We start from the raw sequence: 26,871 nt of genomic DNA on the forward strand, positions 1-26,871 counted from the left end.
TTCATCATATTTTTCAGTCAGTGCTTTTAGCTGATCATCGTTTTTAGTATCACAAGCATTAATTTGTTTTTGTAATTTACGTGTGGTTTTGTTCAATTTCTTAACGTCTGCTTTGATGGCATCGGGATCCTGTATTAATTCCAACTTTTCAAGTCTGTTGGTCATTGTCTGAAAGTCTAATGTGTGTGTGTCTGTTTTTGTTTTAAGATCGGACATTTCATCATGCAATTCGGTGTTCAACTGTTTTATTTCGTCTGATACTGTAGCAATATTGTTGTCTACGTATGTTTTTGCTTTCGTAAACAATTTACGCTTATCTTCCTGTCTTTGTGCAGTAATTGTTTCCATGACTTGTTGCTTTACTTTATTCTGTTCCTGTATAAATTTACGGTAACGCGTTTCACTGTTTTGTAGGTGGTGATTAAAACGTTCGTCGATTAGGCTGTTTTGCTGTTCAAATTTCTTGTCGACTTTTGCATCCAGTGTGTATGAAAGTTCTGCTGACATTAATTTAAACTCGTCGCGTAACTGTGTTGCGTTTTCAGAACATTGTTTAGCGACTGCAATAATTTCATCTCAAAGTAATTTAGTTGTGGCTGCATGTGTATTACTTAATTCTTGTGCCACAGATATAATTTCTTCACTACTGTTCCTAGCACAAGCCTTAATTTCCTCACGTAATTGTTCTTTAGTATCATGACATTGCACGGCAACGGCTGTAATCTGTTCACTAAGTTGTTTGTTCTGTTCATTAAGTTGTTTGAAATTGTTGTCCTGTTTTTCATTCGACTGTTTGAGACTTTCATTAATTTGTTGTTTGAGATTTTCATTAAGTTGTTCGTTCGATTCATTGAGTCGTTTGTAATTGTTGTCTTGTTTTTCATTGAATTGTAGTAATAATGCTACAACTTGAACCAAGCGAAAATTACCGACTCTATTCTCTGTACTGTGTGATGGTGTATCTGCATTTCTCACGTTTTGTGAAACCATTTGGTCATTGTCTGATTCACGAAAAGGTTTGCTAATTGGATGTGCTCTGTGGGTCACGACCTCGGAATCAAATAAATCTGACGTATTTTCAATACCTTGTTCATCTTCGAGAGAAAAATTTATCTGTTCACTATGCAAATTTTGCAAATCGGGTGTGTCAAACTGGGCAGCGTTCATTGTAACGGAACGTGCCGCGCCATCAATTGTTACATTTACTGTGGACATAATTGAATTTGTTTGTTCATCATTACTAGTGATCGGCACGCACTGATTATCTGTAACTAGAGGATTATCACTATTACACTGACTGTCGCTAGTATGATCGGTCAAATTATTCGACTCTGCTATTTCACTCATTGCACATCGCGATGTACTGTTAACAGTTTTTCGCGGCATTTTCACAAATCAAAATTAAGCACGAAATGAAACAAAGACAAAGCAAAAATGGAATAAAAACAATTACAATAAAGAGCAATAAATTGCCGATGACCTGTGAAAGATAGAGTGACAAGTTAGTAAATGCGTTGCGCCAGATGCAAACTACGTTTAATATTAAGTAAATAAGAGCAGATATATGACTACTTCTCAAAAATTCACAAAAATACGTTCCTGGCCGGTTGTCGCCAAGTGTAAACTCCCTACAAAATTCTTTCACATCTAGTGTAACCTCGAAACAGAAAAATTCCTAAACTTCTCAACAGTAAAAATTATAATTATGTCGTTCACATTCAGTGTAACGTCCCAACAAGAAAATAAATTCAGTAACCTGGTAATAATACAATGTAACTAACCTCTCAATTAAATTGTCGCTCACTTATAACTTTTCAATAATTGACTGTGAATTTAACCTGGTAAATTTTGGACGTCAGCAGTGATTTGTCATTTATGAAAAGAAACAACTGATTTTTCTTTTGCAATAATCGGGATGATCATGGATTGGAGAAACTAGTAAATTCTTTAAATTGAAATGAATGGTTGTTAAAAGTTACTTTTTATGAGAAAGATTATTATTAGGACATTTTTTAAAACATTTACATGGGACCTGAGATAACAATACTACATATGTGTGAGGCTGCTGTTACCTTATACAATAATGCTCAGGCTCCGGCATCGCTGCACCACGACCGGCCCAGCCAACACGATACACCAGACCAGACTGCTCGCTATCAACAACTTACTGCTACAGCTGCACAGTTCCTAATGCAGTCAACACTGCTCTCTGGTCTGAGATTCTCTTATACCTTACATATCGCAGGCAGCGCGTGAGCAATGCATCGAAATTACATCTGCTCGGACCTCTTACAAACTTCAGTACGGAAAGTGGACCTCTCCGTATTCCTTTCATGCATGGGTTCCCAATATTTTCCTCTGACGGATCATTTGACAATTGCACTACTCTGATGGAACACCTTGTTTATTTAGAAGGTTAATAAAATTTTAAACAATTGGAAAACTTGTTTTATTCAGGGATTACTTCAATTACAAATCATAACGGGTGCCACGGAAATCATAATAAAAGTATAGAAATATAATTAGTATCGACAAAATGTCGGTAAAAGTGCGCCATGTTATAATATTTTCTCGTAGAGCACTTGCTCCCTACCCGCGAAACACAAGCACTACACGGAACCCGTTTTGGGAATGCTGCTATAATGCGTAGATACTCGTGAAGAGCAGTAGCACTATTGCTCTTGTTTTGAAGAAACAGCTTCACGAGTATAGCTCTGCTCACCGTCTCTAGATCGATGTGTAGCGTAACAGGATATTGTGGGTCAAGTCCCGTTCCGCTATATGAAGACTTGTCGCGTCAGCTAAGGATGTTCGCAATGTTTAAGTAGAGTAGAGTGGTGAAATACGGAAAACCTACTGTGCGTACCGTGTCTGTTCCTACAGAGAAGGCGTACGAGGAAAGACGTAGCCGCAGTGCGCGGAAGCCACGAGAATGCTGACTACTTTCTGGGCGTCTGGCACGCAGTCCATGCATCCAGAAGACGCGCACAGAATAAACGGGATTATGACATTATTATGAAGTGTCTTAGTAGAAAAACAAATGATGGTTTTTAACGTAATGTAAGAAAGCTTTTGCATTACTGTGAGCTCGGCTGCGCTCTTGTTTGAGTTCTCATAGAGAGAGGGCATATTAGCGTCATGTTAGTGGACTGAATTGTAAATGCAGTTACGTAATAAACGCCTGGTAACGGATGACTGAAAGTCAAAATACGTGTTCATTCGTCATTTGATAATTTGGTATATGTCGTTAGTCGGAAACCTGTAGCAACTTCCTGCATCAGAGAAGACGCTTCGGAGAAGTCCGCACGGGAGTGGCACAGCATAGCTGGTCCCCAGAAGTCTACACGGCGACTGGAATTATATACAAGCCATATTCATCAAAAAAGGTAATCCTTCAACAGAACATCGTGATGCGCGGTACAGAACGCAAGTGAAATAGTACCGTGCGATACCAAACTAAACTAAACCAACCAACACAACCAAAACACAAATGTATATTTTTTCACCGTAATTGTCTACCACTGTAATGTGCGCTGATGCTTGTGTTTCATCCCTACGTCGTCTACAATTATCGGCGCCTAACGGCAAGCTATGACACTAACACTACTAACAACACAGATCCTGCAGCGCAGTCTGAATATCATTCCTATCAATTGAGTACTCAATCGGCAAATCGTTTTTCATCCACACTGGCCCAAGTAGCGAAAGTTTAATTATAACCTCTCTGTACTTTTAAAACAATTTTTTACTTGTTGCAGTTATCTATTTCGATTATTTTGTTCGTCTTCAGTTGCCTGCATTGCGTATAATAATGAGTTGTTGAATATTTGTAGTCCTATGATGTCCCACAGAGAAAAGAAATTAATTTCAGACATAATCGAAATGAAAATCTACTTAAATTCCACGTTTTTCAGCATGATTACAAATGTTTCAAGAGACTTGGCCTCGGTAAGAACTTTGACACTAGACAGCCTGATCTTAGGTTAACCGTTAATGTTTCAACATGCACTGCTAGCATACGTAAAGTAAGAATATTTATGGTGTGATTTTTCAAATGCGCAAAACAGTATTTTTGTCGTCAACATACGCGGGCTTCCAGGTCACTTGACTTCTGTACAATGTAACATTTGTCTCTGCAACGCTGGTGTAGAGAGATTTCATTCAAAATTGCCGTGATTGTTGTTCACGTATTTCATAGACATCTTAACAATCTGCATCGGATACCTACTATTTTGTGGAAATATCTCTGGGAGGTTTTGACCCGCCAGGGTAGCCGACAGCGCTAACGCGCTGCTTCCTGGACTCGGGTAGGCGCACCGGCCCCGGCTCGAATCCACCCGGCGGATTAACGACGAGGGCCGATGTGCCGGCCAGCCTGGCTGTGGTTTTTAGGCGGTTTTCCACATCCCCTTAGGTGCATACCGGGCTGGTCCCCATGTTCTGCCTCAGTTACACGGCTCGCAGACATCTGAACACATTCGCACTATTCCATGGATTACACTCGACGCAGACAGTTGAGGTACACTAATTCCGTACCAGGGGGTAATGGGTGGCGGCAGGAAGGGCATCCGGCCAACCCGTAAACATTAACATGCCAAATCCGATTAACGATGGCTGACCCTGTGTAACTGCGGGACAAGGCTCAAGCGATAGATATCTGGGAGGTTTTTCTGTTTCTGTTAAGTTAGAAAATGAAGTGAATTATCTTTGAGGTTCTGTTTGACTGATAATTTTAGCAGACAAACGAATTGTGGTTTTTTAAAAAGTTCGGAATGAACTCGAATTCGGAACTTTGCGTCTACAGGGCGCGGCGTTTTCCTCTACACCATGAGCAGACACATTACTACAACAGCTCGAGTGGAAGATAAAAATTCTTCCAGAACCTTTTGCAGCCTATAACGTTGCTGGATCACCTAGATGCCCAGAATTAAGTGTAAGTTTATGATTCGGACTTAGTATCTGTGGCGGCCAGTTTTTATGTAAAAAAATTTACATATTCAAATGCAGTAGTAGGATCTCGTAATCTTTCTGTAAGTAGTTGCGTAGCTATACGGCTTTTAATTGTTGGCTCTGGGGAAATGAAAAGTCTCAAGGGTCAAAGCGAGCTTAGTGACAGTTATTTAGACTGATTTTACAAGTATAGCAGTGCGGCGAATTCATCCATGTCCCCATTAAACGTTTCAGATTAAGTCTGTGTGCAATTTGCCTCCCGCGCCGCTCAGTGCTGAGAGTGCGTGTATTCTTGTCAGGGCCGTGAGTGTGACTTCGCAGGGCGACGCAAAATCTCCAAGAACGGACGAGGGACATCTGAGAACAGTACATAAGACAGATTTGAACTGTGACTGTAATAGAGTGTGGAATAATTTTGCTCCCATGCTGAATATTTGAGTTCACATTCCATGGAAAAACTGCTCGTTCCAATACAAGAAAATCGCAGGCATAATATACGCTGACAAACTTTCCTTTGGCGTATTGTAGCAAAAAATGTTTGAGTGATATTACATAGTGGTTAACTTCACCCTCGAATACCCCAATTTATTGTAGACGATAAGGACCATGATATTGAACGTGGATAGTCTTTAGTATGAATTATCGGGTTGACGTTCACGTTGAAATGAATAAATCTCCTATCCCACTTGCGAAAAAGGAACTCTAAATGTTCTCAAATATCAGGTCTCTTTGCTAAACCGACTCCATATGCTATAGCAAGGCATAATTTTATAGTTAATTATCTCAATTTTTACCACAGTTTTTAATACATTTGGAAAATTCTAGAGTTTTGCATTAAGGAGTTTGTGTTTCCTAAGCAGTGCAAAATTCATCGAAGAATCTCTTTTACTTCTGAAGAAAAGTGTACTTATAGCAACAAATGCAGCCAATAGTAAAGCAAAAATTATGATTTTTCACATGTAAAAAAAATTATTTTGCCATGTTTTTGGACTTCCACTGCTGTGAGTGTGAATTCTGAATTCTTCCTGGTCATGCTGACAAAGTTTTATGAATCTATTTGTCAAAGTATAGACAATGGAAATTAAAATGTCCTCTGGCGCCTCTCCTACCCTAGCCACTGACCTACCTTGCTCTTGTGTAGTTGGTAACAGTAAGTTTTATCAGCTGGGAAGCATTATCTGCAGCCTTCCAACCACCACATTACAGATGTCTGTAGCATATTCGTTTTTGTTGGAGTAAAGTGCATTGAAAGTCTGTTCAATTCCCGCCGTCCTGTCCTTCAACAAAAAGTAAGTACGAGCGAAAATCACTGTGTTTAAAGCTTTCCATTGCAATGTAAGACCTAGAAGGAGATGTGTGCAATATATACACTATGTGATCATAAGTATACGGACACTTGACTCAAAATGACTTACAAGTTCGTGGCGCCATCCACCGGTAATGCTGGAATTCAATATGGTGAAGGCCCACCCTTAGCCTTGATGACAGCTTCTACTCTCGCAGGCATCAGGCATACGTTCAATCAGGTGCTGGAAGGTTTCTTGGGGAATGGCAACGCATTCTTCACAGGGTGCTGCACTGAGGAGAGATATCGATGTCGGCCGGTGAGGCCTGGCACGAAGTCGGCGTTCCAAAACATCCCAAAGATGTTCTATAGGATTCAGGTCAGGGCTCGGTGCAGGCCAGCCCATTATAGGAATGTTATTGCCGTGTAATCACTGCGCCACAGGCCGTGCATTATGAACTGGTGCTCGATCGTGTTGAAAGATGCAATCGCTGTCACCGAATTGTTCAACAGTGGGAAGCAAGAAGGTGCTTAAAACATCAATGCAGGCCTGTGTTTTGATAGTGCCACGCAAAACAATAAGGGGTGCAAGCCCCCTCCATGAAAAACACGACCACTCCAGAACACCACCGCCTCCGAATTTTACTGTTGGCACTACACACTGGCACATGACGTTCACCGCCGGCCGCTGTGGTCTAGCGGTTCTAGGCGCTCAGTCCGGAACCACGGGACTGCTACGGTCGCAGGTTCGAATCCCGCCTCGGGCATGGATGTGTGTGATGTCCTTAGGTTAGTTAGGTTTAAGTAGTTCTACGTTCTATGGGACTGATGACCACAGGTGTTAAGTCCCATAGTGCTCAGAGCCATTTGAACCATTTGACGTTCACCAGGCATTCGCCATACCCACACCGTGTCATCGGATCACCACATTATGTACCATGATTCGTCAGTCCACACAACGTTTTTCCACTGTTCAATCATCCAATGTTTATGCTTCTTATACCAAGCGAGGCGTCGTTTGGCATTTACCGGCGTGATGTGTGACTTACGTGCAGCCGTTCGACCATGAAATCCAAGTTTTCTCACCTCCTGCCTAGCTGTCATAGTAATTGCGCTGGATCCTTATGCAGTTTGGAATTCCTGTGTGATGGTCTGGATAGATGTCTGCCTATTACACATTACGACCCTCTGCTACTGCCGGCGGTCTCTGTCAGTCAACAGACGTGGTCGGCCTGTACGTTTTTGTGCTATACGTGTCCCTTCACGTTCCCACTTCACTATCACATCGGAAACAGTGGACCTAGGGATCTTTAGGAGTGTGGATATCTTGTGTACAGACGTATGACACACGTGACACCCAATCACCTGACCACGTTCGAAGACCGTGAGTTCCGCGGAGAGCCCCATTCTTCTCTCTTACGATGTCTAACAAGTAAGACTACCGAGGTCGCTGATATGGAGTACCTGGCAGTAGGTGGCAGTACAATGCACGTAATATGAAAAACGTATGTTTTTGGCGATGTCCGGATACTTGTGGGTGAGAAGTCACGTGAACAAGGTTAAATAACGGTAAATAATTTAAATAAATATACACTTTGATATAACACCTTTTTAAAACATACTAAAAGGTATCAAATGAATTCTTCCAGCCCAATAACGGTTCATAACCCCATACGGGTTGCCCTGAAAATTTGTGCTTCCGAATTTTTAAGATTTATGACGGAAAACGTGGGGCGCATGCAATAGATAATATATAGGTGAACTATTCATGCATCGGTTATGTAGTGCATACGTCCCACGTGTTACTTTATAATCTTACAGGTATTGTCATAGGTGTTAAAAATTCACAGGCAGAAACTTTCAGGACGATCTGTACGTTGTTAGTCATCTGCCTGGGGCTAGGATGAATTATTTTACACTTCTGGTCGGACTTAAAAATAAGTGGTATTAAAAATTTGTTTTTGTTTAAGTAATACTTTCCGGTAAATTTGTTTCTTCCTGTAGAACTCCTCTCGCGAGATCCTGGAACAGCCAACTATCTGATTGTGACCCAACTGAGCGAGCTGCACGGGGAGGGACGGAAGGTCGCCTGCGCTGGAGAAGGGCGGCAGCTGGGTGCTCGCCCGCGGCAGCGCCGTGCATTCATTCTCCCCTAGGAAGCCGCGAGCACTTGCAATCAAAACGAGCACATTTATCCGGCGTCTGGAGTCCGCAAATACGGGGAGTACTTGCAGCAATTGTCGTTCCTTCTTCATCTATGCCTTACGTATTTTCTGACAAGTAGTATTTCTACATCTACATCTACATACATACCCCGTAATCCACCATACGGTGCGTGGCGGATGGTACCTCGTACCACGACTAGCATCTTCTCTCCCTGTTCCACTCCCAAACAGAACGAGGGAAAAATGACTGCCTATATGCCTCTGTACGAGCCCTAATCTCTCTCATCTTATCTTTGTGGTCTTTCCACGAAATATAAGTTGGCGGCAGTAAAATTGTACTGCAGTCAGCCTCAAATGCTGGTTCTCTAAATTTCCTCAGTAGCAATTCACGAAATGAACGCCTCCTTTCCTCCAGAGACTCCCACCCGAGTTCCTGAAGCATTTCCGTAACACTCACGTGATGATCAAACCTACCAGTAACAAATCTAGCAGCCCGCCTCTGAATTGCTTCTATGTCCTCCCTCAATCCGACCTGATAGGCATCCCAAACGCTCGAGCAGTACTCAAGAATAGGTCGTATTAGTGTTTTATAAGCGGTCTCCTTTACAGATGAACCACATCTTCCCAAAATTCTACCAATGAACCGAAGACGACTATCCGCCTTCCCCACAACTGTCATTACATGCTTGTCCCACTTCATATCGCTCTGCAGTGTTACGCCCAAACATTTAATCGACGTGACCGTGACAAGCGCTACACTACTAATGGAGTATTCAGACATTACGGGATTCTTTTTCCTATTCATCTGCATTAATTTACATTTATCTATATTTATAGTTAGCTGCCATTCTTTACACCAATCACAAATCCTGTCCAAGTCATCTTGTATCCTCCTATCCTCCTACAGTCATTCAACGACGACACCTTCCCGTACACCACAGCATCATCAGCAAACAGCCGCACATTGCTATCCACTTTATCCAAAAGATCATTTATGTAGATAGAAAACAGTAGCGGACCTACCACACTTCCCTAGGGCACTCCAGATGATACCCTCACCTCCGATGAACACTCACCATCGAGGACAACGTACTGGGTTCTATTAATTTTGAAGTTTATTACTTAAGTTTATTACTTAAGAAGTTTATTACAGAAATACAGTTGTAACATGGATCAATGGAGAAAAGCGAAAATGAGAAATTGTGGGCCGTCGATTGATTTTATTACTAGAAACCTTCGTTGGTCAGCGTGAAAAATTGGTGTGATGAATAATTTCAGTTAAATACGTGGGAGTACTAATGTGGACACGAGGGTTAGAATAAAAACTGATGATGCTGGTAGCACTGCATAAATTTCTGTAAATGGGATAGCTATGTGACTATTTGTGAGACTAACAAGATTAACGAAAAGCTGCGAGACAATCTTAAAGGTAGAGTACTAGCGTTTGATAGTCTGGGCCCGTGCTGGAGTGGAGGGTGCAGCAGGGAGCAACGAAGCTCTGTCAATCGTGAATTACTAATGAATCATGAAGCCTGGAAATTAAGAAAATAAAGTGAAATACATTAAAACATAGAAAAAAACGCAGGGTACGAAAAAGGAAACTGATTTTTTTTACACATATGAGGGATGAATGGTAGCAGCATGACAAAGCAGATCTTGAAGCGTCTCTGAGAAAAGAAATTAACAAAAAGCTGGACCCACAAAGTTAAAAAAAAATTAGAATACTCAACATAAATGAACGAGAAGGAGCACGAAGTGATATTTTTAGAAAGTAAGTTCTGAATTCAGAACGATTCGAAGGCAGAAACAATAAGAGAGCGCGTGTCAAGCGAATTGAGGAGATAAAGAGATATGGTAGAAAGCTGAAAGAAGAAAAAGAGCTAATGAAGAGAAACTGTCACGTGGTCCCTAGACTCCCAAAACAGAAATGAAAAAAACTGAGTGTTATTTGTGTCTTCAGGGGTAATTGAGGGACAGCGGTCATGTAAGACTGGGAGTTTTGAACACTTGGAATAAAGCTGAGATTATGTATTTCGCATAATGAAGAAAGCGAGATAGTTCTCTTAAGAAAACATAACCAACTCGACGTCGTATAATAAGGAGAGAAAAGGGCGCATACAAGATATCAGCCGCACTAATCGAACCAGCGGGAAAACTTGGGCCATAATTCTGACAATATGTAGTTATAACATTCTGAATGTACACCTTTTAAACTTTCGGGCGCATCATTTGTTTGTCACTCGTTTCACCCCAAATGGTTCAAATTACTCTGAGCACTGTGGTTCTTAACATCTGAGGTCACCAGTCCACTAGACTTACAACTACTTAAACCTGACTAACCTAAGGACATCACACACACCATGCCCGAGGCAGGACTCGAACCTGCGACCGCAGCAGCAGCGCGGTTCCGGACTGAAGCGCTTCGTTCTATTGCAGCCGCTTAACGCCCGAGCGTTAAGTACGGCACGGTGGATTAAGGGGTTTAGGGAATACTATTTTGATACTATTTCGTTCATTGCGTCAAACTGCGCGTTTGTGATCTGAGCTGGTACTAGAGATTTTTTTTGTTTTGAACATTTTTATGCTGTGATTCATAAATGCAGTGCAAATGAACGAAGCGAATGAGCGTGTCATTAAAGTACTAGCGTAGTTCTGATTAATTAATAATATCGCCGGTGTGTGTTATCTTCTTTGGGTTTTAAAGCTGGCACTGTTAATGTGATGTACATTTATAGAAGATGCGCTATTCTTCACAGTGACTGGCATGATTAAATTGAAATCGATGATTATTAATTTCATTTCATAATAATTCCTCAATTGGTTACATTTATTCCTTTTAATTTTGAGGCATATATACACTGATCAGCCAGAAAATTATGATTCAGCTACCTAATAGCCGGTATGTCCACCTTTGGCATGTATAACAGCTGCTACGCGTCGTGGCGTGGAAGCAATGAGACCTCGGTAGGTTACTGGAGGGTGTTGACACTACATCTGCATATACAAGTACCCTAATTCCCGTAAATTCCAGAGAGGGGGGCAATGAGCTCTGATGCCACGTTCAATGACATACCGGATGTGTTCGATCGGTTTCAGATTTGGTGAGCTGGGGGCTCAGCATATCAACTATGTTCCTCGAACCAATCCCCCACACTCCTAGCCTTGTGACATGGCGCATTATCTTGTTGAAAGATGACATTGCCGTTGGAAAACATGATCGTCATAAAGGGATGTACGTGGTGTGCAACCAGTGTATGATGCTCCTCTGCCGTCATGGTGCCTTGTACGAGTTCCACCGGACCCGTGGATGCCGATGTGAATATTCCGCAGTGCATGATGGAGCCACCGCCAACTTGTCTCCGGCCCACAGTACAGGTCTCAAGGAGCTGTTCACCTGGAAGACGACGGATTCCCGCCCTCCCATCAGAACATGTAACGCTTTGCCACTGCGCCAGCGCCCAATGACAATGGTTATGTGTCCGCTTAAGTCGTAGTTGTCGATGTAATGGTGTTAACATTGGTACACGCATGGATCATCGATTGCGGAGGCCCATCGTTAGGGGTGTCCGGTGCACTGTGTGTTCAGACACACTTGTACGCTACCCAGTATTATAGTTAGTTCCTCCACTGTTCGCCGCCTGTCCTGTTTTATTAGTCTGCCCAGCTACGATGTCCGACATTTGTAATGAGGGTTGGCCGTCCGATGTCTAGACGTGGTTTCACCTTGGTTTTGTCACATTTTGAAGACCCCTACCACAACACTACTCGAACACCCGACAAGTCGAGCAGTTGCCGAAATGCTCATGCCAGTCCTCCGGACCATCGGAATCCTCAGTCGAACTCAGATTGATTGCACGCCTTCCCCATTCTACTAAGGGACAGCACGCTCACTGATACTACATGCACGCTGGGTGTGTCTGACTAGCAGTCATTCCTCGCCAGATGGCGCTGCTATCATCTGGTGGTACTTACCGTACCGGCTGATCAAAAAGTCAGTATAAATTTGAAAACTTAATAAACCACGGAATAGTGTAGATAGAGAGGTAAAAATTGACACACGTGCTTGGAATGATATGGGGTTTTATTAGAACAAAAAAAAAACAAAGTTCACAAAATGTTCGCGTGAAACATCTCTTGCGCACGTCGTTTGGTGATGATCGTGTGCTCAGCCGCCACTTTCGTCATGCTTGGCTTCCCAGGTCCCCAGACCTCAGTCCGTCCGATTATTGGCTTTGGGGTTACCTGAAGTCGCAAGTGTATCGTGATCCGCCGACATCTCTAGGGATACTGAAAGACAACATCCGACGCCAATGCCTCACCATAACTCCGGACATGCTTTATAGTGCTGTTCACAACATTATTCCTCGACTACAGCTATTGTTGAGGAATGATGGTGGACACATTGAGCATTTCCTGTAAAGAACATCATATTTGCTTTGTCTTACTTTGTTATGCTAATTATATTGCTATTCTTATCAGATGAAGCGCCATCTGGCTGACATTTTTTGAACTTTTGTATTTGTTTTGGCTCTAATAAAACCCCATGTCATTCCAAGCATGTGTGTCAATTTGTACCTCTCTATCTACATTATTCCGTGATTTATTCAGTTTTCAAATTTATACTGACTTTTTGATCACCCAGTCAATAGTAGATCTGTGGTCATATTGTTATGGCTGATCAGTGTATAGTTGCAGACTTTCAGTACGAGAATATTGCTAAAATAATATTTATTTTTCGATTTTTCGCGTAAAATAACATGTATTCTCGAAAAATATTTCAAAACATGTTGAGCAGATGTGGGCAATTGTCCCTCTGCCTGCCTATCCTTTCAGATCCCGCGAATAGAAGACGGCTGAGGTAGGGCGGAGCGACAGACAAACAAACGGTGCGCGCGAAAGTCTAAAACTGTACTTTCTAAAGCTCATAACTGCATATTGTCAGAATTATGGCCCAGATTTTCATGTAGGATCGACAACTGGGGCCGATATCTTCCATGTGGCTTTTCTCTCCTTAAAATACGACGTCGAGTTGGTGATGTTTCCTTGTTAGACATGGCTGAAGAGTCAACGAGTTAAATGTGCGAAGTTTTCAGAATTGCAACTGTAATACTACAGGCGATTTTTTGGCGTGTTTCTTACGTGACATGCAGTAATGTCACGTCTTATACCTTCTTCCTACCTATTGCCCTGCTCTTCCCCTGAAAAAAATGATGCAGAGGATGGGTGAGAAATATACTTGTCTCTCCAGGATCTGAGTCAACTACGTTCCACACTATACACTTTTCTGTGTGGAATCGCTAAAATGACAGTTTTGCCCAAGCATTTATGAGCGCTTAAAAATGTTTTAATAATTAACATAAACTGATACTGTGCTACCTTATAAAATAGTTATTAATAGATAAGATTATATTATTTCTCACGTTAGTGTCGAGTCCGCTGACAGTTACACTGGAGAATTTTCCATCATGCTGAAGTGCTGAAAGCCTGTCACTACTTAATATTGTAACATGTGAGTTCATAGGATGTTACGACCCTCCGTTTTAATGGCCCGAAGCATTCCCCTTTATATGAAATCCGATTCATAAGTGAACAAAATGCAATCTGACTAATCTTATCGTATATTTCTTAGTGACATGGACTTTCTCACAGATTAACGAAATAATTAAAGGCAAGTTTAACATCAGCTAAAATCGAGAAAAACAAACCATTATCCTTACAAAAGGTCTCACGTAGCTACTCGCTGCTGTGCCACACAAATGTATATGAAATCTGTGTCCTAGAACACCTAACAAATTAAGAAGATCTGAGCTAGTGTGATACCGAAACGTCTCTGCAACTGCAGATCTGGGCCTTATACTGCAACACTAACTTACCTGGTTAGCTGTAAGTTTAGTCTAAAAACAATAAGAAAGCGCAGTCACTGTAGAATGATGTTTATTCTCTCTTTCTCTCTGCTTTAAATACAAGGGAAGTGAAGCGTAATTCGTTCAAGTAGACATGTTAGTATTTGAATAACGATCAGAAGACTGCACAATAACTTCGTGAGAATTCCAAATTATATGAAAACTGAATGTACACTGACAAAAATGTGGCAACACAAAAAATAATTTATGCAGAGTAATGAAACTTCGGGAATATATTTGTCTAGGTAAAATATTTAAGTGATTGGCATTGCAAGATCACAGGTTAATGTAAGCGCGAGATAAGCCATTGTACACGTGAAATCATGGTACATTAATAACCTGTTTAGCAACCAGAATGTTGAATGCAAGCATGCAAACGTGCATGCTTTGTGTTGTACAGGTGCCGGGTGTCAGTTTGTCGGATGGAGTTCCATACCTTTTCCACTTGGTCAGTCAATACAAGGACGGTTAATGCTGTTTTTGAATAACTTCCCATCTGTGCTCGATTGAAGACAGATCTAGAGATCGAGCAAGCCAATGCACAATGTCGACATTATGTAGAGCATGTTAGGTTACAACAGTAATATGTGTGGCGAGCGTTATTCTGTTGGAAAACACTCCATGGAATGCTGTTCATGAATAGCAGCACAATAGGTCGAATCACCAGATTGACCTACAAACTGGAACTCAGGATGCGTGGGATAGCCATGAGAGTGCTCTTGCTTTCATACCAAATCGCACCCCAGATATAACTTCCAGGTGTAGGCCCAGTGTGTCTAGCGGGCAGACCGGTTGGTTGCAGGCGCTCAATTGGCCTCTTTCTAACCAACACACGACCATCAATGATACCGAGGTAGAAATAGCTTTCGCCAGAACGAAACAACAGATCTCCACTCTGCCCTCTAATGAGTTCTCGCTTGACACTGCTGAAGTCGCTAATGGTGGTGATTTGGTGTCAGTGGAATGCGAGCTACATGGCGTCTGGCTGGAAACAGTCCTTGAAGTCACCGATTTGTAATAGTTCGTTGTGTTACTTTGGTGATAACTACTGCTCATATTGCTGGTACAGATGCAGTGCGTTGCGACAGAGCCATACGCCGAACACGATGGTCTTACCTCTCGTTAGTGCCACGTGGCCATCCAGAGCCCGGTCTTCTTGCGACCGTTCATTCTCGCGATCACCACTGCCAGCTAAAGTGGCTAATTCCTGCCAAGTCTTTCCATAATTTCTCAGAAGGAACATTCAGCTTCTCATAGCCCTCTTACACGACCACGTTCAAACTCAGTGAAACGTTGATTATGGCGTCTTTGTCGCCTTAAAGGCATTCTTGACTAACATCAACTCACCACGTCCAATCTCAAAGGCAACCAACGCCCTCGAACGTTATAGCGTGTATTTAAAGCAAATCTGATTTGCATCCTCATAGTGGCGCTACTAGCGTCACTCTCATGCGACTGGCATGAAATTTGAACAGACATCATCTTTTAGATGTGGAAACATTTCTTCAAACTTTTGTGTATGTCGCACAACTCTTTCTTGGTGATGCGACTCTATGTACATTGTGCAGAAAATGAAGACAAAATATCATGTTTTACATAGAAGTGCGCTTTAACGCATTACCTGACTCTACATGACCATATATTTACAAAAGATAACAAAAAAATAATGCCATGTTTACGTTAACGCCCATTGTTTTATTTGATGAGCAGAAAAAAAATGAGATAAACAAGTTGCAGGATCGGACGACTGAACAAAATATGAGTATTGGCTCCCACGTCTTCTAAAGAAAACCCAAACTCGAACATAGACCTACCTTAGCCGACATGAAATGCAATTAAAAAATACCTCGCATATGGAAATGTGAAAAACCTAGTAACATACAACAACCCAAAGATAGCAGAAGCAAGCGACTGATGACCTAAGATGTTAAGTCCCATAGTGCTCAGAACCATTTGAACCATTTGAGCAGAAGCAAGCAACCGTCTCACCATAAGCGTCGGCGACGTAGCTTCCTCGTGCCAGTTTTTCATCAGAAGGCAAAGGGCCTATACTAAATAGGTTGGTAAGCCCACACAGCAGCAAATGGAAGAACAGAGTGAGTCGTTGTGCCCACTGGCCATGCAGCCCTTGCTAACGCTGTCTCACCGCCAAGCAATACCATTAGCAGCTTACCTCAAAAGTTAACTTTCTTAAGACATGCCTTGCAGTTCCGACCAAATATTAGTTAATGTAGCAGACGGCTATTAGTTAACGTTCTTTGATATATACAAGTGATTATAGGCGTATATGTGACTATGTAACACGAAAGCTGTCAACAGCAAATGACTTTCAAAATATGTCTATCATCGTTAAAAACCAGTGTGTATACTGAATGCAGTGGGCCAAACCAGATTTCAGAAAACAACTTATGAATGGACATTTATACAAAACACGAAGGTAATATTTTAACGTCCTCGGAAGTCAAAGTCATTATGTATGAAATGCCAGTTGAACAGAGGAAAGGATTCGGCCACAATCGGTCGATTTTTTTGTGGAATTAACCACGCTGGCATTCATCAGGTGTGATTTATATATAACGTGGTTAACTTGAATTAGTATTATTTTACATACGTCTGAACACTTTTTGCTTCGCAAATTACTTTAGAAGAAGAAAAATGAAGATTTCTGTTTAACGCCTGGTCGACGACGGAGCACGTGGTCGGATTATAAAGAAACGGAAAAGTGTGGGGCAGGAAAAATTCCATTTTCAATACAGCGAAATTGTGAGAAACAGAAACCTGGGTAGGGGGTCCTCCCAAACGCGATCCATTGGCTTCCCAATGGGCCACCTTATTCATAACATTATTTAAGAGTTTTGTAGTGGTATACTTTTGAAAATCACACAATTTTTTGACCGTCATCACATAGTCAGTCTTTCCTAGCTAAATATCTGTTTCGGATAGCTATTTGGTGTATGTGGGAACAGTTAAACTGAACAAGGATGTTGTAAATATTATGGCTACAATTTTGAAAATTCCTCTTATAGAACAAATTTGTTGATTTCTTTATTTTTTAATTCAGTATTCCCGTACGTACAAATTCAAGTCAACAAAATCGTAAAACAATTTGTTTGGAAATGAAAAAGGCAGTCACATAGATTGCCACACAATTACATTATGTAGATTAATACAGTATGCTGCTATCCTGGCGGCAAAGTTGAGGCGCTGCTGAGGTTGCATAAGTTATCGATTTACACTGCGAAGTCTGTAATAATTAAAACTTTGCAAAGTGCTACATAATAGCACTTGTGGTTGAAAGGATCAAGTCGCGTACAATGAGCCGCTCCTCGCCGCACCTGGTCGTCGTTAAGTTCTCTCTGCACTTCACTATTTTCTCTTCCTCCTCTTTGCAAAACAGCGGCAAAACTTAAACCTCCATTATGAAACTGCTGTCAAGTACAGCCTTATAATGAATAACAAGACACCTTTTAGATTTTTCTGTCAGAGAAACAACAGAATTGGCAATTGATGTTGTATTAGCCTAAATCCAACAGCACCAATAATTTCGTAATGCTTCGATTCCGAATTAAAGTCGTTTAAAAAGCACTGAAAATACTATTAGTCCAAGGAAAGGAAGAGGAATCCACTATTATTTTGAGTAGGAACTAATTTCTGGAAACGTTGAGACATAACAGCAGTCCGGCCTTTGTGGCCGAGCGGTTCTAGGCGCTACAGTCTGGAACCGCGCGACGGTCGCTACGGTCGCACGTTCGAATCCAGCCTCGGGCATGGATGTGTGTAATGTCCTTAGGTTAGTTAGGTTTAAGTAGTTCTAAGTTCTAGGGGAATGATGACCTGAGAAGTTAAGTCCCATAGTGCTCAGAGCCATTTGAAGCATTTTGAACATAACAGCATCGACAAGGGATTTTATGCAACATCTTACATGAACACGTTGCGGGCACGTATTAAAGCAGTTTCAAATGCTATAGGTATATTTATAACACATTCACTCTTCACTAATATCCACCATAGATTTGTCACTACTAAGAGAAAATAAACTGTATCTGTTAATATGTCTTTAGTGCTCCTCAGCAATGTTTTTAGATCAAAAGGTGCTGTCGCAGAATATTGACAACTTACCAGTGACAAAAAAAGTCCAGTGAATGATCAAACAGCTCCCTAAGGAAAATGTAATATGTTCTTCTTGAAAACTCCTTTCACAACTTAAAAATTATTAAGCGGTAATTATAATCACTCCAGGACCAAAAGACTATTCCTTACCCGAAAAACTGACGTAGTGAGTGAGAAGAAAAGTATATTAGAGTCTGACATCCCATTGTCACCGAGACCATTAGAAACGAATAATCAGTTCAAAATAAGCAGAAAATAAGCAGAAGAGATAACATATGTCACCAGTAATTAGATGGCGAAGTAAGAGATTGCTGGATACGCTTGCGACCAAGCTGTCAGACATTGTCGTGCACTTAGTACTTAGCACGCGTTAATTCAAAACCATTCCGTAGTCTTTTAGAGAGTAATGCGGGAGGGGGTAAGCGCAGTTCACTTCAGAGTTGATCATTGCACCATTAGGGATGCTGATGATGTTGGTTTGTGGGGCGCTCAACATCGTGGTTATCAGCTCCCGTACAAGTTCCCAATCTTTCCAGTTCCAATCTCGCCACTTACCCCATGATGATGAGACGATGAGATGATGAGAACAACACAAACACCCTGTCCCTGGGCGACTCGGCGGGGAATCGAACTTAGGACTCCGTGATCCAGAGGTAGCAACGCTAGCCACTAGAACACGAGCTGCGGACATTTGGGGAGGACATCAGACAGACCAACCCCTTCAGCAGTCCAGAAGACAGTCGTTATGACTTTATTGGCTGAAAGTGTGGCTTTGAACTTTTTCTTCGGATGAAATGTGGTGTGGCGCCACTCGATAGATTTCCGTTTTGTTCCCGGTTCGAAACGGTGAACCCAAATTTCATCGCCGTGACGATGTAGGACATTGTCACGATGAGCCTTATAACTCGCAAGCAATTTCGCGCAGATATTCCTTTGTTGCTCTTTATGGTTTTCTGTTGGGCGGCGACGAAACCACTGGCTACACATCTCTGAGTACCCCAACTGGTGGACAAATGTGTCAGCACTACCAACAGATATGTGCAGTTGAACAGCGAGATGATTGATCGTGATGCGTCGATCACCTCGAATGAGAGAGTCCGCATTTTCCAGTTTTGCAGGAGTCGCAGCTGTTTGTGGCCAGCCGAAGCGCTGGAGATCGGACATGTTTGCGCAGACAGACGCCTCGCCCAATGACCCACCGTTCTTTGTGTCTGTAGACATTCTGCAAGCGCCTATGAAAATCTGCGACGCGCTGTTTTCCGTCAAAAGAAACTCAAAGACAGCTTTCTGTTTGGAAAGCACCTCCATTACAGACGCTGCTTTGAAGGCTACGTACACCACTTATCGGAACTTCACGAAACTGTAGGGGTTGAAGGGGGAATATTCCATGATGCTCCACAACAAATTTCACATTTTTCAATCGAAACTGGCCTAGAAAAAAATGTGTTGCGTTACTTATTGAACGTCCCTCGTATTATCAAACAAGAGAAGAATCTGGCAGCGTGTAATGGCTGTAAACCAATTTAGGATTTGAAGCAGTCACAGAGATAAGCCGAAAGTAAAAACTGATAAATCAGAAACAACGATCATAATAATTTATTTAAAAATAAGGAGATATGCCAGACAGAATTAAGCAAAAGGGAAGCTTCTTAAAAATGAAGATGATACTGACATAGACGAATGAAGCAACTCTCTGAAAGGCATATTCACACAAACAGGAACTGAAATTGAAAGTACGAAGAAGGTATATGAAGCAAAACATTCATTTTCAACAACTATCGAAAAGGAGAAAATAGTAACAGATACACGATAGAATAATCTGAATGAAACAAAACAGTTCGAAATTAATAAAGATCATATAGTAGTATTAGTAGTTATGTTCGTTCTTAGAACAATTGTACAAGGATTCTGGACGTGTCGTGGTATCAGTTTAACAACAAAATACCGCACTTCTTATATTCAGGCGTTTACGTACTTACAGGTCTAGTTTGACAAGGATGGAACAGACAGTTGACTATGGCCATAAAGTATGAACCATCAGGCATTTGTCTAAATTAATTAAGGGAAAACATGAAAAACCTAAACTACAAGGTCAGACGAAGCTTAGAACTTTCACCCTTCGAAATACAAGGACAGTCTGTTTAGAACAGTGTTAACTCATTTGGTTTATCCTTACTGTACAATAATATTTTGCAGAGAAGTTATCTACTAATGTAAAAGGCTACTGCACACTGTCCATTTATTTCTCAGTCCTAGTCACTACACTCACCATACACACATTATTTTATAATGTAACCCTAAAAACACTATCAGCTGACATCAGGACCATAGTGTCGATGTTTGGTTTCTATTTTGTACACAAAATAGCTTCCCGTTTACTGAATTAAGTCAGCCTTCCTCTATACTGACTGAGACGATGAGCTCGGGAAGTTTTAGTAATATACTATGTATAGATTTGGGAGCAAGTGTTTTTTTTTAGAAAAAAAGGAGGATAAAGAAAAAGAAACACAGTGTGAAGATGTTAGATATTTCATCATCAATATTATTATCCTGTATATGTGACTCGAGCACTTTCTCCACACGTCGCCAGAAGATGATGAGAGTGACACTCATCGAAATGTTTCGGTATTTCAACGTGCCATCCGGATAGAAGCTGTATACGCTGTGAAAGTCTACATTCACGTATTAATGGTCTTATATTTTTCTTATATTTTTCATCTGGGAAGACGTAATATGAACTACTATATTTTTAATTTATTTATGGATCAACTTTCTTTAGCTAATATAGTTCGAAAATGCTTGAAAGTGTACTGGATTGACTCTTAATTTTGTCCGTATTTGGAGTGAAACTTTTCACTTAAATTTTGGAGAGTTGGAACAAATCTGAAGGCCTTTCACAGTCACTGAACAATGTTACGAGCATTGCCCGGAGACTTTTCGTGGTGTACCTTAAGACTAGGGGCATATTTAGAAATAAGGAACATACTGTAAATAATTAATACGGCTGTCATAAAGATTCTGAGCGAAAAAGTACGTGGCTGGTCGATGTTGGCCATCAAATTACTCCACTGCAAACGAAGTTGCATGTATGGGCGTTCTTTGATGGAGAAATGTGTAGCGCGCGTTCTCAGTGCTTACTCCCATATTAGGTAAGAGGTCAATAGCCAGAAAGGACTTGTGCAATTATGCCATGTATAGCGTCCCCAATGCCATATTACGAAAAGACTTAAAAACTATATTTATAAAGAAGACATTCATAATTTGTAAGAGATTTTTTTTCATGTAGCCTTAAAATAATAATTTCTCTGTCCAAGTTTCAAATGCAAAGAAATAATTTATGACAAAATGATCTAAAGAGGTGACAAGATACACTCTTTTGTTAATTTTTTAGTCGTCTTGACTTCCTTTTTTGTATTGAATGTGGATAGAGGGACATCTTGCGAGTGCTGGCAAATGTAAGCATATTTGTATGAGTTAAGCATATAATATAATGATTTAATATTATTGTGCACTTTTAATTTGTAAGAGGTGATCCCGATTTCATGTCCGCCTTCCTTGAATTAACCTGCATTCCAGTAATTTACAGTTCAACAATCGCAGCGGCCGATGCAGCCAACGACGCCATTACGTGGCGATATTAACTTATGAAAAATTAGCGGAAGCTGAAAACTCGCCCGCTATTAGCATAATATTAATTTTTCTCCACAGCCGCCCGACGTTGCAGAAAATACTTAGCTTTAAGATTCTTATTTTCAGTACCATAGCCGAGAGCCAGAGCCAGGACTCCGACTACAATACAAAGGTTAACGGAGGTAAGAAAAATACTCTCGCGCGTGTGTGGGCCGCAATTTTAATTAATAACTAAAGATTTCTTCCTTTAAAGTGAACTGACTAACCGAGGAAATTTATATGGAAAGTTTATTACATTGTTCAACTTAAATATCATTTTTATTAAGGCCCACCACGTTAGTCGGCAACAATCAAAAAATAATAATAACAATAATATATATATATATATTAAATTACGACGGCCGACGGATGCGAGATTGGCGCCGCAACTTTGGGGCCCGATTAATATGATTCTATTGTACTGAATGTAATTATGTATGTGCCTAATTGTTGTAAAATATTAATGCTTATATGAATTCTTTTACATGTATAACAACAAAACCACACCCTGAGGAGATCTGGAGAAGAAAAAGTGTAGAAAAGAAAAAGGACTGCGAGAAAGAAAAATAAGTAAGGTAAGGTCTATTGTGCAAGCATCCTGCGTAGCTCTGTGCGGAATATCGAACCCATGTGCACATGAGATACCTTCGGTGTTTTGTGTATTTATGTGTTAATTTTTGGTGGGGATAATTATTAGTTTTGTGTATTTATATGTTTATTTTTGGAGGGGATAATTATTCGTTTTGTTTATTTATATGTTTATTTTTTGGAGGGGATAATTAATCGTGTGTGTATCAGTGTTAAAGATTCGTCAGTGGCTTAAAGTAAATTTAGTATGGGTAAGATAGGACAACCTAAAGCATCCGTACCAGAAGAACAAAATTCTGTTAATATGGAAAGTGAGGATCATTTGCAATACGTACACGAATCCCAAGCCACCGCCTCGGATAACATAATTTCCGGAGCGGGTGGCGAGGATCTGTGGTCGGTGAATGACGCTCCACAGCAGAATGGGAATAGAGTAACAACTCCACTGCCTGGGCAGGGGGGGGCAATCGAGTGCTAGATTAAGCAGGGCGCCAGTATGCTCACCGATTGCAGACCCATTTGCAGAATTTCTGCGCAGGTTAGAAGAAAGAGATAGGGAAAGAGATCAGAAACTGGCTCAGATGCTCTATGAGCAAGAGCAACAAAGAGAACAGAAAGAAAGGGAAAAAGAAAGAATGTCAGAACAGAGGGAAAAGCAAAGAGACGAAAAACTGGCTCAGATGCTGCATGAGCAGGAGAAAAAATTAACGCAAAAGCTCATTGAGCAAGAGTAGCGCAGTGAAGCAAAACTCGACAGTATCCAAAGCGAACTAGCCGAGATGCGGGATGCGTGCAAAGAAATACCCGATCTTGTGCAAAGCTTAGCCGGCGAAATGCAAAAATTACAGATATCGCAGGCTAGGCTTGAAGATAATGTCCAGACTTTAACCAACCGCGTAGATAATGTGGAGATAAATGCACGGAAAAGTATTGACGCATATTTGGAAGTGCAAGCTCAAAAATTAGAAAAAGAATTAAATGAATGGCTAGAAGTAAAGGATCGCGAGATATCTGCAAAGATTGAAAGCGACGTAAAAACAGCAGTAGAACAAGCGCCTGCGGCCGTGAGTGTAAATATTGACGCTAGCGCTGCCGCACTACGTGCCGAATTAACACAGATCAAAACCCGTGTGACTGCGGAGTTGCCAAATTGGCAACAGGAGGTCGCGCGGAGACTGTCTGCGTTGGAAAGCAATGAAAACAGTGGCGGACAGATCATGAATCCGACTCCGCGCACTGATTACCATAATAACGCTGACGGTAGGCAGAGTGCGAGTGCGCAACCGCAACCTAATGCGAATTATGAGCACGAACAACATGCGACACCGTGCAGCGCACATCACCAAGTAATGAATGTCACAGAATGTAGCAATCAGATGTGCAAAAAAGAGGACAATGTAATAAAACACAGGACATTCCAACCTTTCAATAGCGAAAAACGAAGTGTCCACCCTGTTGTATTTATTAAGAGCTTTAGGAATGTGTTTCCCAGGACATGGACGGAAAGACAAAGAATACAGTTCGTGGTCTCCTTTATTCAAGGTGACGCGGCACTGTGGGCCACCGACGTGTCCGAAAAATGTCTAACGATGCATCAGTTTGAAGGTGCTTTCTTGCAAAAATTCTGGTCCGATAGCGTCCAAGAAAGACTACGAAAGGAGTTGTACAGTCCAGAAATGTACAATCCTAAGATGGGAACGTTACGCAAATATTTCGAAAAGTATATAAACAAAACCAGGTACTGGGACGAGCCAAAAGTCCGATCGTGACATAATCAGTTTGATAAAAATGAAGTTGCCCAGTGAAATTAAAAGATATTTCATCAATGTGCCGGAATACGATATAGAACAATTCATGGAAATAGTGGATTCTGTTGACTTATTGATTGAAGATATGAAAACCGAAAACAAGTGGAACCATGCACGCTGTAATCAACAAAAAGCCGATTACAATAGCAGCCACAGTAATGGTAGTAACTTAGTACCAAATGGTAACGGGAATAGGCAAGAGCACCGGCAACAGAATCGAGGCACAAACAATGGCAATGGTTATAACGGCAACGGTTATAATCGTCAAAATCGAAAGAGACATCATGATGGACGCATGAGTAATGGATATAATGGTAACGGCAATCCGCAATGGCGGAACAACCGAAACCAGTGGCGTTGTTATAAAGAACCGACACCACAGTGGCAACAAAGCACAGCGCCACAATGGAACGCCAACCTAGGTCCGTCACAGAACATGTCAGGAAGTTACAACCGACCACCGCAAAACCAGAGCCATACACAATATCAAAATACACCATCGGGGAGGCAGGGTGGCCAACCCAACAGTAGCAACAACAACAACCAGAACCACAATGTGAGGTTAGTGGAAGTGACAGACAACTGTCAACCCACTAATGCTCATCCGTTAAACTAAAGACAGCGACAATACGCTCTCCGTTGTTGGCTGCAGGATGGTGTAGTGAGGGCACATTCACGGATGACAGCCATAAACTTTGTATGCTGAGATACAATGAAGGAACAAAAATAGAAAACGAACTTGTAGACGTACCGCAGAAGTGTAACCGAACCGACAAAAGTGTTGTGCAGGCTATATTGCAAGCAGAAATGTATGGAGCACCAATACACATAATAGTCGATACCGGCGCTTCAACCAATGTCATGAGTGCAAATTTTTACAAGTACTCGAGTCAAAATAATAGAATACCAGTATTGCCAGTGAAGAATTGTCGTGTTACAGGTGCAATAGGTGCACAATCTTATATCATAAAGCACCAGGTGCAAGTCGAGTTTACGGTAGGAAATGAAGCAATGAAAAGCTCGTTCCTAGTAGTTAAGGGATTAGGTGTTGCTTGCATCCTGGGGATGGAATTTTTACGCCAGAGGGACGCAAAAATCGACCTCTTGTGCGGGGAAGTAAGCCTTATGAATGAGGGTAGACGTGTAATTTTGCCGTTGTTGAGGACACGGGAAGTGCACGGTAAATATTGCCGGAGCTTTCAGTCGAGATTCGAAGGAATACAGGTAATGAATTTATATTCTGACTTAAGTACAAAACAAGCTTATTATAAAGAATTTATTACTGAAGATAAAGAGGAAAAAAGGAAACTGATAGCCATGAAAGTCAGGGAGTCAGAACATTTGACTGAAGCACAACAAAAGGAATTGACACAGCTACTTACAGATTATGAGAATGTATTTTCGGAAAAACCCGGTGTATCGAGAGCTACACCTGTAACATCGAAATGGTACCTCACGATACTTTTTGTCACGCAAACTACACCATCCCGTGGTCAAAGAAGGAGGCAATTACGAAGGAAACAAGAAAAATAATTACAAAGACTTAAAGAAGTTTGCTCAGTAGAGCAACGTTTACATTTGTGTGTAGTAGGTTAAGTTTAGAGTGTAGTTTTTTTCTGTGTGTAAATGTTAAGATTTTAGTGTAATATTGAAAGACAATGAGGCACACAAGATTAGTGTGATTCAATTTTGTAGATGTTAAGGAATAACAGTATTTTTAAGCAATTGCATTTTGAAAAAAAAATGAACGTAGGTTTAAGAATATTTTACAAATTTCACGTTAAAAATGCTTAAAAAAAATTCAACAGCATGTAACGATGAAAGAATTTTTCATTAGTGTGTCATGAATATTTTTGAACTGTAGTGGTAATGCAACTTATGAAATTCAATATTATAGTGTATATGTCGTTTCATGTATTTATGTCTATACCGATCTTGAAATATGCTCAATCATAATTTACTTAACAATATCAGTGCAGGGTGTACATCACCTAAGGTACCTCATGTGTTGTGGACAAGGTACAAAGCAAATCAGTAAATGCGACTACCGCTAAGCACTGTTAAAATATATTGCCATCTGCTAAGGCAGAGATTTGCACGAATTTGTAGTGTAAACAAAACTCACCAATCTAACATTAATCTAGGAACTTGCACGCTAGGCCTAGATTATAAAATGTGTACAATAATGCGAGAGGCAAAGTTTTGTAAAGTCGAGCCTGGCTCTGGAGGGCAAGTACGCAATGAGTGGGCAGACATGACATGGGGACTTACCTCAGATGAGACGGAAATACAATCGTATAGTCAAAAAATCTGAAGGCAAGTACGACTGTAAGTCGGTCCCTAAGCTTACACACTACTTAATCTAACTTAAACTAACTTATGCTAAGAACAAC

This window comes from Schistocerca piceifrons, chromosome 1, assembly GCF_021461385.2.
Source record: "Schistocerca piceifrons isolate TAMUIC-IGC-003096 chromosome 1, iqSchPice1.1, whole genome shotgun sequence".
NCBI lineage: Eukaryota > Metazoa > Arthropoda > Insecta > Orthoptera > Acrididae > Schistocerca > Schistocerca piceifrons.